We start from the raw sequence: 15,697 nt of genomic DNA, 5'->3' as shown, positions 1-15,697 counted from the left end.
GTCAGCTTCTATTATGATGCACATGGCACATGATTGAGTGTTGGGCTAGCCAAGAATTATAGCCTAGGCCCTGGTACTTGGCCCTTTCCTATTTGGGTCAATAATAATATTCCATTTTGCAAATGTAAAAACTGTTTTTGTTTCTCTCTAGGAAAAAAGATTCAAGATCTTAAAAATTCCACGGGCATATCCAATTGTCCAAATCAAATGCTTTGATTGATTTACAGCTCAGACTATAGAAAATTTATGTTATGTGATGTACTCCTTAAACAACTTCCTACTGCTTTCACGTGCAATTGATGGAATAAGATATAGCAAAGAGTCATGAAGGAGACAAAAATAAAATAAACAAGCCTATGATGCATGGAAGTCCATATTAATCCTTCCTAGTCGCTTTGGTCCTTACATCTACAAGAAACTTAATGCATTGCGTAGAATGGTTGTGTTTTGGGACCATGAAATGCTATGACAGCCAAATTAAGCCAAGGGAATGAGAAATTGGAAGTTATTCTAATGGCGTGTAAGAAAGTTTTTCTGTACCTAAATTTCAAACGCATATGGATTATGGAGTGAATAAACAACTGGTCCATTGCACTATTGATAACTCCCTCGAGTAGCCCTATTGTTATGTGTTTAACAGAATGGCCATGGCTACCAATATCATTGGAACTTCTGACAAAAAGATAGCTCTGTACAGATTTCATTCATTAGAAGAGACAAGAGATTCCTAGAAAATTAATATAAAATTTGTGAGATTGAGGATCAAAGATATTGGTACATAATCTAATAATCAAAGGTGGTTATTGTTCCAGTTTATTATTTTTGTTAAGTCCTATAGGTAGTGCAGATTTTGTATTGGTTGGGCATTGTTAATCCTATATGCAACAAGGAAGGCCCAAGGATCCAGTTAAATAGTATCAGCCCTCAGGTTCACAGTAGTAGTCCCTTCTAACTCAGAAGCACAACGGCTAGGACAATAGATTTTCCCAGGTCCCTCAGGGCCTACACAGAGCACAACTTCAAACCTATAAAAGGAGCAAGTAATAAAGAATTGAAAAATAATAATAATAATAATGATTTGCATATTTTCACCTCTTAAAGTAGAGTAGTAAATATTGGAGACTAAATAAACAATTTCTAAATATTTAAAACTGAAGGGTATTATTCCCCCCCACACCACCCCCCCCCCCCAAAAAAAAAAAAAAAAAAAACAGAAGGTTACATTTGAAGTGCATTTTAACCCTAGCATGCAAATATTACAAGCCTCCAACACTCAACTTGCCTATCCTTAAATAGCTGTGGGAATAATCTTTGCTTTGCCTTTAGATTGCATAGGGTCTGTTTAATTAGAAGGATTTTAGAGAAAATGGAAAATGGGAGAAGGAATCCATTTGGTACATGGGAACTGGGAGGATGTTAGGATAAGTGACAAGTGGTCATGTTTTTGGAGTACTAATTGAATAAAGACTAATGTGTACTTTGGATTGTTGAAAATCAGTTAAGTATTTTCTATATATCAAGTTCAACGGACGTTAATGGATATGAAATTTGAAATAAGTTAAAAAAGAGAAGCATTTGACAACAAATTCTGATTGAGAGGCCTGGCTCCCTCAAGTAACAACTACAATTATTCTTCAATTTGAACGTTACACAATAATTTTCGTTTTCTCAATCATAAGTTTGAGAAAAGCTAGTATGTGGCTGAAAAAACAAAGTATTGGCTTTGCACAGGCTATTCTCACGTATTCTATGTCGAGTTTAATTTGATGGTCCCTCTCAGGATCTCTAGGATGGATGCTGTTAAGTTGCCCGAAAATCTAAGTATTGGCTTGGTACTATGGTACAAATTATTCCCACCAATGCAATGTCAAGGTTCGATGTTCTCAAAATTGTTCTAGGAAGTAGATGGATGCTGCTATTTACTGGTATGTAGTATGTACACACGCCTCCAGTACAAAGACATCAATTATGGAGAGTGGAGACCTACGGTGCTTCTTCAGCAGACAACAATATACAATTGTATATTTGTATATCAACAAAGGATTTACAAAGTACACAAAAAATCATCCAAAAATGGAGCTACAATACATTTAGGATTTCAACCATTGACGTGTAGAACTAGAAAGTTTCAAATGGTAGCAGCCTCTGTATGTAAATCAATTTTAGACAATTGTATTGTCAAAATTGGCCTTTGTGCAACCTCAATCCTTTGGTTCCTTCACAATATAACACCGCATTCAGGAAAAGATTAATATCTTCCATTCCAAAAAAGTGATGACAACAAGTACCACCAAGCCTTAGAGAAGATCAACGTGTCCACCTCCAAATGATGAACAAAATAACAAGTGTCAAAATCATGCCTGCCTGCCTGCCTGCATATTTAATCCAATTATCAACACGGTGCCGCCTCTCAATCAGCCTCAGTACAGAATTTGAAAGCCCCACTGTGTTAAGACATCCAGTGCTTTCCGATGTGCAATCTGAACAAAGGAAAAAGTATATTAGAAGAAGTACTTATTAGCATCAGGAGCTACATTCATGTCAAATAATCACAAATCCTATTTGTTGAGGAGATGAGCTATCCCAACAATTTAGACCTCGGTTAACTTTAGGTATTTTAACTTGGTCCAAAAGGATAAAAGGACATACTACTTAAAAATTAAGCATAATAATTGAGAAGTCCTTTTTTTTCTTTTTCTTTTCCTTTATGATACACACAAACCCAAATTTCTCATGCAGCATATCCAAAGATGCCAAATTAATAATTAAAATCTCTAATCATTTATGGCTTTATCCAAGAAAAAAACCCAGTGGGACCAATTCCTACTATAACTTTTGTCTAGATGTTTATACAAAGATTATCAGAGAAACAAACTACATTCTACAGACACAATCATAAAGCATGCCAACTCTGAAATCTTAGGCCCTGTTTGGTAAGCAAGTTTTAACACATGTTTTCAGTCTTTAAACAATATTACACGTATTTTTACACACTTTTTCACTCACACATATTTCCAAAAAAACTGAAAACTGTTGTTTAAACACACGTATCAAACGTGCTCTTATGTTCTGAACAGAGGAGAGAAAGAGGAGGTGGGGGGCATCAGCAGGAATGCCTTCAAAACCTTTGATGAATGTAAGAATAACTTACATGAAGAATTTAAATCTGTTAACTTAAGAAAAAAAATTCAAAACAACCAGCACGACCAAACAAAAAGGCTGCTGCAGCTGAATCTACCAGATCAATTACCATCAGACCATAGGTAAGTGAACACAGAATTATATTCTTATCTAATAACCTAGTATGTCAAACTAGACTCTAAATATATAGAGTCATGATAAATTTTTAATTGAGCTCGACGACAAAATGTAATATAGACATTGTTTTGATTATTTTGCAATATCACAGTTCCATGATTTCCATACTTGTTTTTTCCCCTTTTAAATTTGGTCCGGCAGTCCCATATTTTATCAAACACTAGTCACAATCCTGCATGATGCACAGAAATATCTGATTATTTTTAATGAAATAGAATCTATAATTTATTTTCTAAAATATTCATAAATTCATATTGTAGGGGCAAAGGCTCAAAGGCCCAAAACCATACAATGGGCCTTAGGCCCCATACGGGATGGTCAACCGTGTCCGAGGAGAGGATGTGGATGCCAAAAGGGTCCCGGTCTAGTTCTCGTAGGCCTGAAGTTACTTAAAGGGCAGTCTGAGGAGAAATGTCTTCTCGGATGTGACAAGTATGGCTCAACATGCACTCTGCCTACTAAAAGGATCAACCCCAACGAACACTAGTAGCAAGGACAAGTCCTACAGACCCGTGGCAAAGAAGGAAACGAAAGATACCCAAGGATAGGCTGCAGTTGCCATATTAAATGCGTTGCAGCTACTTTTCTGGCCGCATTAATGTAGAGAATACCTGTGAACAGTGCTGCATTGGCTACCACAACTCACAGAAAGATGGAAGGAGTGTCCGATGGGACAAGCACTCAAGTGGGAGTCTAGATAAGCAACAAGTGTAAGGCCACGATGGCTTCAAGGAGGCTATATAAGAAAGGGAGTCCTCATGAGGAAGAGGAAGGAGGAAAAAAGAGAGGAACAGGAAAAGAGCTGGAAAACTTAAAGTAAGAACTAGCAAATATCTATCTCATCTCCTCGGACTGAGAATATATTGACATTAACAGAATCTTCTGGTGTCCAAGTGTTGCGTAGCCCAATCTTAGCCACTATCTACTTCGCTAAGGCCCGGTTCTGTAACCCACTCTCTACAAATTTATTGTTTCAGGGCTCCTTGGACCAAGACCCCATACCTTTTGGGCTTGGGCCTCAAATTGTGACCCTACATATATATTATGATTAGTAATTTGCAATAAAGCATTTTTCTTATAAGAGAATTTAATTTTAGATTTATTAAACTATTAATTAAGAAGTGTTTTTTATTTATTTATATAAACCTTTACCAAACCAACAAAGGGCAAGGGTTTTATTTTTTTCTAACATAAACAATGTCATATTGCTTTGTTTTTTTTTTTTTAAATAATGAATTTTGTGTCTCTATAAATAAAAAATTATATATATTTACTTTCTTTTTATATTAAAATTTTCATCTACTCATATTATGAGCTAAGCTAGTGATAGAATAAGGGGGGGGGGGGTTTAAGTTTTTCCAATTATGATAGTTAGAAATGAATGATAAAAATAGAGTTTTCTCACCATTAAAAAAAATTTCAACTTATCTTTAATCTCAAACCAATCTATCTCTTTTGAAGTATTAAAAGTAGGATCATGATCTTTCTTCTTAAATACAATGTTTATCTCAACACATGCATAAATATATATTGAATCAAAATATACCCATATGAAAATGCATTGCAAGCAAATAAAATGTCATATTAATCGTCGCGTAACAATAATTAATTGGACTGGTTAGAAAAACAATTTGTTGTTAATAATCTATTGAGATTATTTTCTTTGAAGTAACTGCAAAATTGTCCACCAAAAAAGATTACAAATAACCACTTATTAGCAAAATCTCCTAATTAATTTTCTATATGCATCCTTGTATAATAATAATAATAAGATTGCAGGAGCTAAAATATGTCACTTGTCCCTTTTTTTTTTTGTTTGACTAATCTTTGTTTTTGTCTAAATAAGTGGCAATATAAGATACTTCTAATACAACTATTAAGAGTACTTTCTCTACAAAACAAATTTGTCTACCCAAAAGGATTAAAAAAATAAAAAGAAAAAACTTAGTTGAATCTCATAGATTAACATCTAAAATGGATTACTAAAAAAATCAAGTTTTAACTTACAAAACAACTAATTATTAACACAAAACAAATCAAACCAATGGGATAAAGAAAAAGAACTAGCAATCGGGAATTGGAATACCAAAATACACAAATATGCATAAAATTCTATACAAATTTGCCGAAAAGAGAAACAAATATAATGTGACAATTAAATCAATAATAACAAAAGCACCATTAGTAGAAAAAAAAAATGATTGAAACAATAAAAGAATCCACCAAAAGAGAAAAAAAAAATTGGAGAGAAAGAGAGAGTATTGACCTTTTTTGCCATGAACAACTTGGAAGGTATAGGAGAGAGAGGTGGAAATGAAGTAAAAAGAAATTTATAAGAAAATTAAGATAGAAGAGGAATGGTTGAAGTAGATGAAAGGTTGGAAATTTAAAAAGACAATGATTGAGAAAATTTAGAAACGGAAGAATTTAAGATGGAGGAAATTTTAAATTTTATAAAGGAATCAAATGAAAATTTTAAAAAGACAGTTGAATAAAGTAAAAATTGCAAAAAATCAAAATAAGAAAGGATGCTAATGATGTGGTGTAAAAAGATATTTGTAAAATTTATTGCAAATCTTCCACATTATATATAGTTATACACTGTTTTTGGTTTTTGATTATTCATTAATTTTATTTTTTTCATTATAAACATCAAAATTAAAGTAGTTGAATATGTAAAGACAAAGTTATATGAAAATTAAAACCGCCCAAGATGAATGTGTAAAGTCAATTTATTTATATATTTATTATTGTCAACAAAATTTAGGAATAAAAAATAAATAAGAAATAGAATAAATATATGGCTAATAACGTGGCGAATGAGGTGGTGTAACATAAGCATAGCAATAATAAATAATACGCTTCAACTTTTGGATATATATAGATTTGTTTAAACCATATGTCTGTGAGGACGCAAGGGCTGAATTGCAAATACCTTAAGACGTTCCCTTGACCTTAACATTGCAGATAGGATGGCCTCTCTAGCTAAACAAGCTTCTTCCAACATTCGAGTAGAATTATGAGATGACTGCATGGCTTGCGCTTCATCAAATATTCTCAAAACATGAGACCCCCCATTCTACAATATAAAATATTTAATGTTCATAAGATACTAAGGCAAAAAATTTTGGTTTTCGGGACACCGGAGAGTCCTAAGATCCAACAAGCCCAATCTAATGTTAGTCCGACCCAAAAGCTTTCCTTGAAGATTAGAATAATAGCCCATTATTTTTAAAACATTTTATTATTATTAATTAAGTCAAATAGTCTTTATTTGGTCAGGTTAAGTGAATGTATTTAATATTATTTTTTTTGTTTTCCTATGCTTGAGGGGCTGTTCCAAGCTCTATTTAAGCATTTGACTGAATCAAATAAAATTTAGAGCATATTTTCAGAATTAAAAAAAAATTCATCTAGCCTATTTCCATTTATTGTATGGGTTAAGTTTGGGTTGCCCCATACAAATCCGGTATCAATTGGTATTAGAGCTTTGGTTCAATGGCTGGATATCATCGACGTGAAAACAATGGTGAGATACTTGAAAGGGATCCTCAAGATTTTGAAATTGACAATTTAAGGAGACAACTTTAGCAACTCTAGGAGCAATAGGAGTTTTACGAGAATGAAAGGCGAGGTCCTAGATATCATAATTCAGAATCTGAAGTTGTTTGCAACGATGAAGAGGAGATTACATTTCGCCATGCCCCGTGCCCTAGTCATTCCTCCGGTGGGAGCACTCCACCCCATCCTTGTCATCTCAGAAACTTACAACAAAGTTATGATATAAAGGTGGACATTCCAGAATTTGAATGGAAAATGCAACCTGATAATTTCATTGATTGGCTAACTACTATTGAGCGAGTCTTTGATTTCAAAGATGTTCCAAATAATTGCAAGGTGAAGATTGTTGCTATCAAGCTGAGAAAACATGCTTCAATTTGGTGGGAGCATCTTAAGAGGCAGTGACAACGGGAAGGAAGAGATCGTATTGTGACCTGGGAAAAGATGAAAAGAGAGCATTAGAAAAAATACTTGCCTGATCACTTTAAGCAAAATGCTTTTATGACATTTCATAATTTCAAACAAAAGGAGCTTTCTGTGGAGGAGTATACAACAGAATTTGATCATCTTATGATTTGATGTGATATTGTAGAACCAGAGGAGCAGATGATAGCCTATTATCTTGGTGGGTTATGTGTTGAACTCAGTGATGTGGTCCAGCTACAAACCTATTGAACCTACAATGATGTTTGCAAGCTTTCTATGAAAGTGGAGAAGCAATTGAAGGAAAGGCATGGTAGTAACTTTCGATCCTATAATTGAGAGGGTGTTTCTAATTGAGGGAATGGTTTCACTTCAAAGGTTGTTGCATTACCCAAGACAGCCATTGTCAAGCAACCACCAAAGAATGAATCTGCATCAGGTTCTAATCATCCCAACATCGCTGATACAGGTTGTAGATGTTTCAAATGTCAAGGCTTTGAGGACATATTGCTCCTGATTGTCCAAATTGCAAGATAGTTTTTCTGATGGAGGGAGATGTGGAGATAGAAGATGAGGATGAATCAGCACTGGTTGTTCATGAACTTGTTGTTTACGATGAGGAGGTGGTCTTTCCTGTCCAAGGAGAGGCGCTTGTTCTTCAAAGAAGTCTCAAGGTAGCCTATACAAAAGATGAGTGGCTTTGGAACAATATATTCCATACCAGATGCACTTCTCATGGAAAAGTTTTTGATGTTATCATTGATGGAGGAAGTTGTGAGAATGTTGTTGCAGCAACCATGGTGGAAAAGTTGAAGCTAAAAACTGAAAATCATCCCCAACCGCACAAATTCCAATGGCTTTGCAAAGGCAATAAGGTGAAGGTGAATAAGAGGTGCTTAATTCAGTTTTCTATAGGCAAGCATTATAATGATGTAGTAATTTGTGATGTAGTACCTATGGATGCATGTCATTTATTACTTGGGAGACCATAACAGTATGATAGGAAGCCTAATCATGATGGTTTCAAAAATACTTACTCTTATGAAATAGATGGGGTTAAAATAACTTTGGCTTCATTAAGAATGATCCATGTTTCCAAACCTTCACTTGGGGAAGGAAGTATCTTATTGACTAGAATTGAGGTGGAGAGAGCATTGACAGAATTTGGTGAAGGGTTTGCTATTGTGGTTAGAGAAGAGAAGGATCTAGTGGATATTCCTCTTTTATTGATACCCTTTCTTAAGGAATTTGGTGATGTCGTTTTTGATGAAATTCCTTTCGGTCTTCCATCTATGAGAGATATGCAACACTGCATTGATCTTGTTCTTGGTTTTGTTTTGCCTAATAAACTAGCTTATAGAATGAATCCAAAAGAACATAAAGAGTTGCGGCAGCAGGTTGAAGAGTTGATAGAAAAAGGCCTTGTAAGAGAGAATATGAGTCCTTGTGCTGTTCCAACCTTGCTTGTTTCCAAAAAGGATGGCTCATGGCGTATATGTATTGATAGTAGAGCAATAACCAAGAACACCATTCGATGCCGCTATTCTATTCCGCAATTAGATGATTTTCTTTATTAGCTTTATGGAACTATGGTTTTCTCAAAAATTGATCTATGCAACGATTATCATTAAATTCGAATGAGGCTAGGTGATAAATGGAAAACAACTTTCAAAATTAGAGAAGGGTAGTATGAGTGGATGGTGATGCCTTTCAAACTCTCTAATGCTCCTAATATTTTTATGCACTTTGAATGCTCTAAAATGTGTGAAAACACAAGAGCTATTTAGACCCCCAAATAAAAATTATGGCTTGATAGATTTTACTCTAACTTTTACTAAGTGCGGAAAAGAGTAAATGCGAGCGTATAAACAAACAAGCTACTCTAATCCATATTCATAATAACACAGTCGTAAAATGAAAGGTAAAAGAGTGGGGAAGAAAGATGCAAACACAAAGACAACACAATGATGTGTTATTGAAATAGAAACCGAAGTTCTCGGCGTAAAACCTCTATGTCGCCCTCCAAGCGGTAATTGATCTATTAGAGAATCAGTTGTGATACATGGGTTAGCAAGAGACCCTCCAAGCCTAACCTACCCGATGTACCTAAACCATCCAAGCTCCTACTCCAACAAGGCTTTTTGGAACTGTATCTTGTCTAGCTCTCTGGATTCCGCAACAAGCTCCATGTTGCATCTGTCATCCTTGGTTTCTTTCAATGCTTTCCAGCAGTGCCAAAACCTCACTGAACACTCTGAAAGGGTGTGGTAAGTTTTTGGACTATCAACCTCTCAAGGATATGAAAATGAAGAGGTAGGAGTTGAGGAAAATCCACAAGCAATTGTGTAGAAGATTGTGGGTATAACAATCTCTAACTCTCAAGGTTTGTGGCTAGGGTTTTCTCTTAGAAAAATTCCTCAACATTTGTGGGTAATATGGGTATATATATTGTGGGTACAGAAAGTGTGCATTAGATAGGACAATCTAGTAAAACAGAATGTTTTGCGAGTGTCACGCAGGAAGGCCTTACCCGCGACCTACTTGTGAAACATAGCTATCTCCATCCTGTCCTGACTCTTCACATTCCAGTTATGTGTAGGGTACATGCATCATTTCGCGGGATGCTTAGTCGTGAGCTACCCACGAAAACTCTTCAGTCTTCAATTTGCTTAAGTCTTCACATTCTCTCTCTCTCACACATAACCCTTACAATTAAATTCCACAATAAATACAGGGTACAAAAGATTGAATAAAATTACAATCAAATCTGGCACGAAATAAAAGCCAACAAAACACATAGTTGTAAATTACAACTTACACACTTAATGAATCATGTCTTTAAGCCATTCATTGGTCACTTTGTTGTTGTGTTGTATTTTGATGACATCTTAGTGTACAACAAATCTCACTAGGAGCATATGGAGCATCTTCATGAGGTGTTTCAAACTCTTCGTGAGCAAAAGCTTTTTGCGAATTTGAAGAAATGTCATTTCTTAATTGACATCCTTGTGTTCTTAGGCTATGTTGTTTTAGGTGATGGAATCAAGATGGATCTAAGCAAAATTGAGGCTATACTTAGTTGGCCCGTGCCAGAGTCTCTCCATGATGTTAGAAGTTTTCATGGGCTTGCTTTTTTTTATTGGCATTTTATCAAAAACTTCAGCAGCCTTATTGCCCCTATTACTGAATGTTTGAAAGGAGGAAAGTTTCAGTGGAATGAAGAAGCCCAAAGAGTTTTGAGTTGCTTAAGAAGAAAGTGGCAGAAGCTCCAATTTCCAAATTCCAACAAATTGTTCAAAGTTGATTGCGATGCTTTAGGTGTGGAAATTGGTGTTGTGCTTAGCCAAGAGGGTAAGCTTACTACTTTCTTTAGTGAGAAACTGAATGAATGCAAGAAAAAGTATTCTACTTATGATAAAGAATTCTATGCCATTATTCTTGCCTTGGATCATTGGAGTCATTATTTCCTTCCAAGTGAGTTTCTACTTCATTTTGATCATGAAGCTTTGAAGTATTTGAATAGTCAGCAGAAACTTAACAGTCGACATGCCAGATGGGTTGAATTTCTTCAATCCTAGACTTTTTCTATCAAACACAAGTTTGGAAAGCTGAATCAAGTGGTAGATGCTTTGACTAGAAGACATTCTTTGCTAAACACTATGGAGGTGCAGGTGTTAGGTTTTGAAGTTCTCAAAGAGGTGTATAACAATGATTTAGACTTTGGTGATGTGTGGAAAATTGTTCCAACAGTTCTATTAATCATTTCTTGAAGCAAGAAGGTTTTCAATTCAAAGAAAACAGACTGTGCATACCTCAATGTTCTTTACGAAGAGCAATTATTCAAGAAGCTCATGGAGTAAGTACTGCTGGACACTTTAGAAGATACAAAACTCTGGCTCTTGTGCAAAAAAATTTATGTTGGCTCAAGTTGACTCATGATGTTATGTATCTTGTGAGAAGCTGCAGAACCTGCCAAATTGCTAAGAGTCATAGTCAGAACACCAGGTTGTACACACCATTACCAGTTCCCAAGGCTCCATGGGAAGATGTTAGCTTAGACTTTGTTTTGGGTTTGTCTCAAACTCAAAGAAACAAGGATTGTAATTCTATCATGGTGGTTGTTGATCGATTTTCAAAGATGGCTCATTTTGTTCCTTGTAACAAAATTGCAGATGCATCTTCTATTGCTGATTTGTATTTCAGAGAAATAGTCAAGCTTCATGGTGTTCTAAAAACTATCACTTCTAATCGTGATTTGAAGTTTGTAAGTCATTTTTGGCATACTCTTTGGAGGAAGTTTGGAATTGCATTGCAATTCAGCTCTTCTTACCATCCACAAACAGAAGGGAAAACTGGAGTTGTGAATCGAAGTTTAGGAAATCTCTTAAGAAGCTTTGTGGGGAAGAACATTAGACAGTAGGATCTTCTTTTGGCCCAAGCCGAGTTTGCTTATAATCGACCCACTAGCCAAACTACTGGTTATAGTCCTTTTGAAATAGTTTATGGCCTTAATCCTACTGGACTACTTGAATTGACACCACTTTCTGTTACCAAGAATTTCAGTGGTGATGCTGACAAAAAGGTGAAGGAAATAAAGAAATTGCATGAACAAGTCCAAAATAAGATTGGAAAGCAGAATGATAAGTATTGTAAGCAAGCAAATAAGTATTGAAAACCAGCAACTTTCAAGGAAGGTGACTGATAGGCCAAAAACGAATTGACCCCTTGTGATAAATTAACCAAGTGAATTAATTAAGTTAATTAACATGCAAACGCGTGGTAGCACAAACAAATCACCAATGAACTAAGTATGCAGTAGAAAATAAATTGACATGGTGATTTGTTTACGAATGAGGAAAACCAATACGACAAAAACCCTATCGGGTGATTTTAAGGTCACCACTCCCGAAATTCCACTATTATCACAACAAGCGGTTACAAGTAAATGTATCCCAGTACTTTATATCAACCTACAGTTGAACCTTACCCTAATACCCAATTGGACTTGTTCTGTAGTGATAATTTCTTCTTTTAATGCATGGCTTCTAGTACGTGACTAACCAATTACGCGGATCCCAATACGTGACTTCAATCACCAACTAGAGAAAGTTGTTAGCTGCAAAGTTCTTCAGTTTATCCCAACGATGAAGATCAAGAAGATGCTTGGTCACAAAACCCTACGATGCACAAACACAGCAACTTCTTCACAAGAATGATGAATTAGGGCAAATTCTTTCTCTAGTCACAAATTACTTGAACAAACTTTGCTCAACACTTGTGCAACTTGTGAACACTTTGACGGCCCTTAAAATAATCCTTTTATATGTCTAGAGTTATGAGAAAAGAAAGCCCAAACACATAATCACGAATTAGAGTTAAAATAGAACTGAAACTCTGTTTTTCATAAACCTCGACAGATGCCTATCTGTCGAGTTGCTGTCGAGCCACAAGGTTGGAACAGCTTCTTAAACTCGATAGATGGCTAGCTGTCGAGTTTTAATGACAGACACTTCTTTAGCATGTTTCTTGGACAGACTTGCATGTCTTCAACACTTGATCTTGAAACACAGTTTCTTGAAGTATTAAACACATCTTAGATCTACTCAAATACAAGTAAAGTGCGTTTTGTCAAAAGATTAACCATTTACATAAAATAGTAACATATGTTCCTAACAAGTGAATCACATATGTCCTAACAGTGACTTGGTTAGGATTCGTCTTAGGAAGGAAAGATTTCCCTCCAAAAGATTTTCTAAGTTGAAACCTAGAGTAGATGGACCTTTTAAGGTGTTGCAACGAATTGGTGAAAATGCTTACAAGATTGAGCTGCTTGGAGGTTGTGGTGTTTTAGCAACCTTCAAAGTTTTTGATCTTTCTCCTTACTATGAAGCTCAAGAAGATGAAGTGGACTTGGGGGCAAGTCCTTTTCAAGCAGGGAAGTATAACATTGGAGTGTCCCAAGATCCAACAAGCCCAATCTGATGTTAGTTTGACCCAAAAGCTTTCCTTGAAGATCAGAATAACAACCACTATTTTTAAAACGTTTATTATTATTATTATTATTTATTTTATTTTATTTTATTTTTATATATATTATTTATTAAGTCAAATAGTCTCTATATCTTCCATTCAAAAAAAAAAAAAAAAAAAAAAAATCAAATAGTCTTTATTTAGTGTCTCCTAGGATGAATCAGACTTTATTTTTATTTCTCCTAGGCAGACAAGTATTTTATTGTGTTTCTAAATTTCCTAAGAGTCATATCTGATTTTGGTTAGGTTAAGTGATTGTATTTATTATTATTTTCATTTTCCTATGCTTGGGGGGCTGTTCCAAGATCTATTTAAGTCTTTAGCTGAATCAAATAAAATTCAAAGTGTATTTTCAGAATTAATTAATTAATTATTTTTTTTTTATTTTTTTTTGTTGTGTTTTATAGAAGATGGATTTCTTCTAAATCATCTCTTATCTCTTGGCTAGATTCCTTTGGGTGGCGAGTGTATTTCTTGGGTGGTGTTAATTTGTATCCCATAGAATGGTGAGCCAAAATAGTTCTATATCCTTAGCTAAATTCCTTTGGGTGGTGCTATTTGTATCTCTTTGGGTTTACTTAGGTGGTGAACTTATCTATCCTTTAAATTCTTGAGTGTTATTTTTCTTATCTCATAAAACCAGAAAATACAAAATACATTTATCCAGCCTATTTCCATTTATTATATCGGTTAAGTTTGGGTTGCCCCATATGAATTCGGTATCATTTCCTAACCAAGAGAATGGATTACATACAGCTCTTCCAAGCAATTCTGCCCTCTCTTTGGCTTCCATCACCCTTTTCTGATTTCTTAAGAAATACTTATCCAAACTTTGTTTTAACGATTTAGCCTATTTTGTTACTTGTTCCACTTTTCTTTATAAAAAAAGAAAAGAAAAAAGAATTGCTTTGCACCTAATCAAGATACAAGATCATTCAATTGCATCAACTCTACCTACAATGGTGAAACAACAACAACTAATGAATCCTCAACAAATTAGTCTAGGTTGGCCACTGGACAACAATAGGTGAAATCTACAAGTAACTACAATCCACCCTGCTCTTATGTGTCCTTGCGTGTGGGGCCCATATCGCTCACTATTTTGTTCTCCCCCAAAGTACATAGTAGTGGAGGAAAATGTTTCTACACATTTAAGGGAAGTCATTCCTTATAAGCACATCCTCATGTGTTTCCCTAGGCGATGTGGGATTCCATTGATTGCAAGACCCCTTTTGGGTCTATAACAACCCGCCCCCAATTGTGTAGATATTGTCCGGGGCCTATACTCCTCACGATTTTATTCTCCCCCAAAGAAGACAATATCTATATAGTTAGGGCAGGGTCATTACAATAAAGGCTCGAGAAAAATTTAAATCCAACGTTGGAAGTGCAAAGATGACAAGATAGTTAGAACATACAATGCTATAAAGGTCAATTATGCACATACTTAATATGTGTCAAATTAAAATATCAGCAAATTTGAGTATGAGAATAATTATCTCTCTCTCCTTTTTGATAGGAAAAGAAAAAAAATAAAAAATAAAAAAAGAGGATTTGGTTGGTTTAAGCTGTTTCAGTTTGAATTCAAGTACTCACATTAGGAAAGGCCAATTTCGATAGAGAAGCAAGATAATTGGTCAAGCACAATCGGATTTGGAAATTATTGTAAATTAGATAGCAGATGAAGAAACATTAAACCTATTTCTAAGCAATTTATTACAACAATAATCTGTTTTGATTGAAACTGATAGTTTTGGTGAGTCCAAACCAACACCAACGATGGAGTACTCGAGAGCATCTCTGGTCCTCAATTGTACCTTCTTCGCATTCTGGTATATTTCTGATAGCGTATTGCCTCCTCCTCCTTTTGTTGTTGCTTCCATTTCCATACCCACTCAACAGAGTCAGAAAAGATGGTGTTGAACTAGGATATGCATATGCTGCTTTCTTTTCAGTAGTCATATGGACCATGGTTCAATCAATGGTATGGTAATTACTGGGCTCGTTGTTCTCTCTGTCTCTCTAGATATCAATTAGTATCCCCAATAATCGGGTCCAACATGCTTTCAGGGAGGCGAATAGCACCGCTGATGCTTTGGCCAGTTTGGGAAGGACCTAAGTCCTAGATTTTGTTGTTTTTTCCTCCCTTGTTTCTATTTTGGGGTGTTTTGTAATTGTTTTGTGGTGTTTTATAATGGATAATTCAGCGATGACTTGGTCTCGCCTTGTTCCGCTTTCTTAGCTTAATATATATCTGTATTTATCCAAAGCAAATCACAAATGGAAATCACAAATGGTGAGGGACCTAAGAAGAAGAACATGGTTAATGCCATTGAAATTATGTCCATACTAACCTAAATGATCC

At 35.2% G+C, this 15,697-nt stretch overlaps 1 pseudogene; it reads right to left on the bottom strand.

Moving 5' to 3' along the window:
- Positions 1–2,307: 2,307 nt before the first annotated feature.
- Positions 2,308–15,465, bottom strand: LOC115970776 (annotated as a pseudogene).
- Between the last annotated feature and the right edge of the window lie 232 nt (positions 15,466–15,697).

The sequence above is a fragment of the Quercus lobata genome, chromosome 12 (genome assembly GCF_001633185.2).
Source record: "Quercus lobata isolate SW786 chromosome 12, ValleyOak3.0 Primary Assembly, whole genome shotgun sequence".
NCBI classification, from domain to species: domain Eukaryota; kingdom Viridiplantae; phylum Streptophyta; class Magnoliopsida; order Fagales; family Fagaceae; genus Quercus; species Quercus lobata.
Note: the sequence above shows the minus strand (reverse complement) of the source record. Positions and strands in the feature narration are given on the sequence as shown.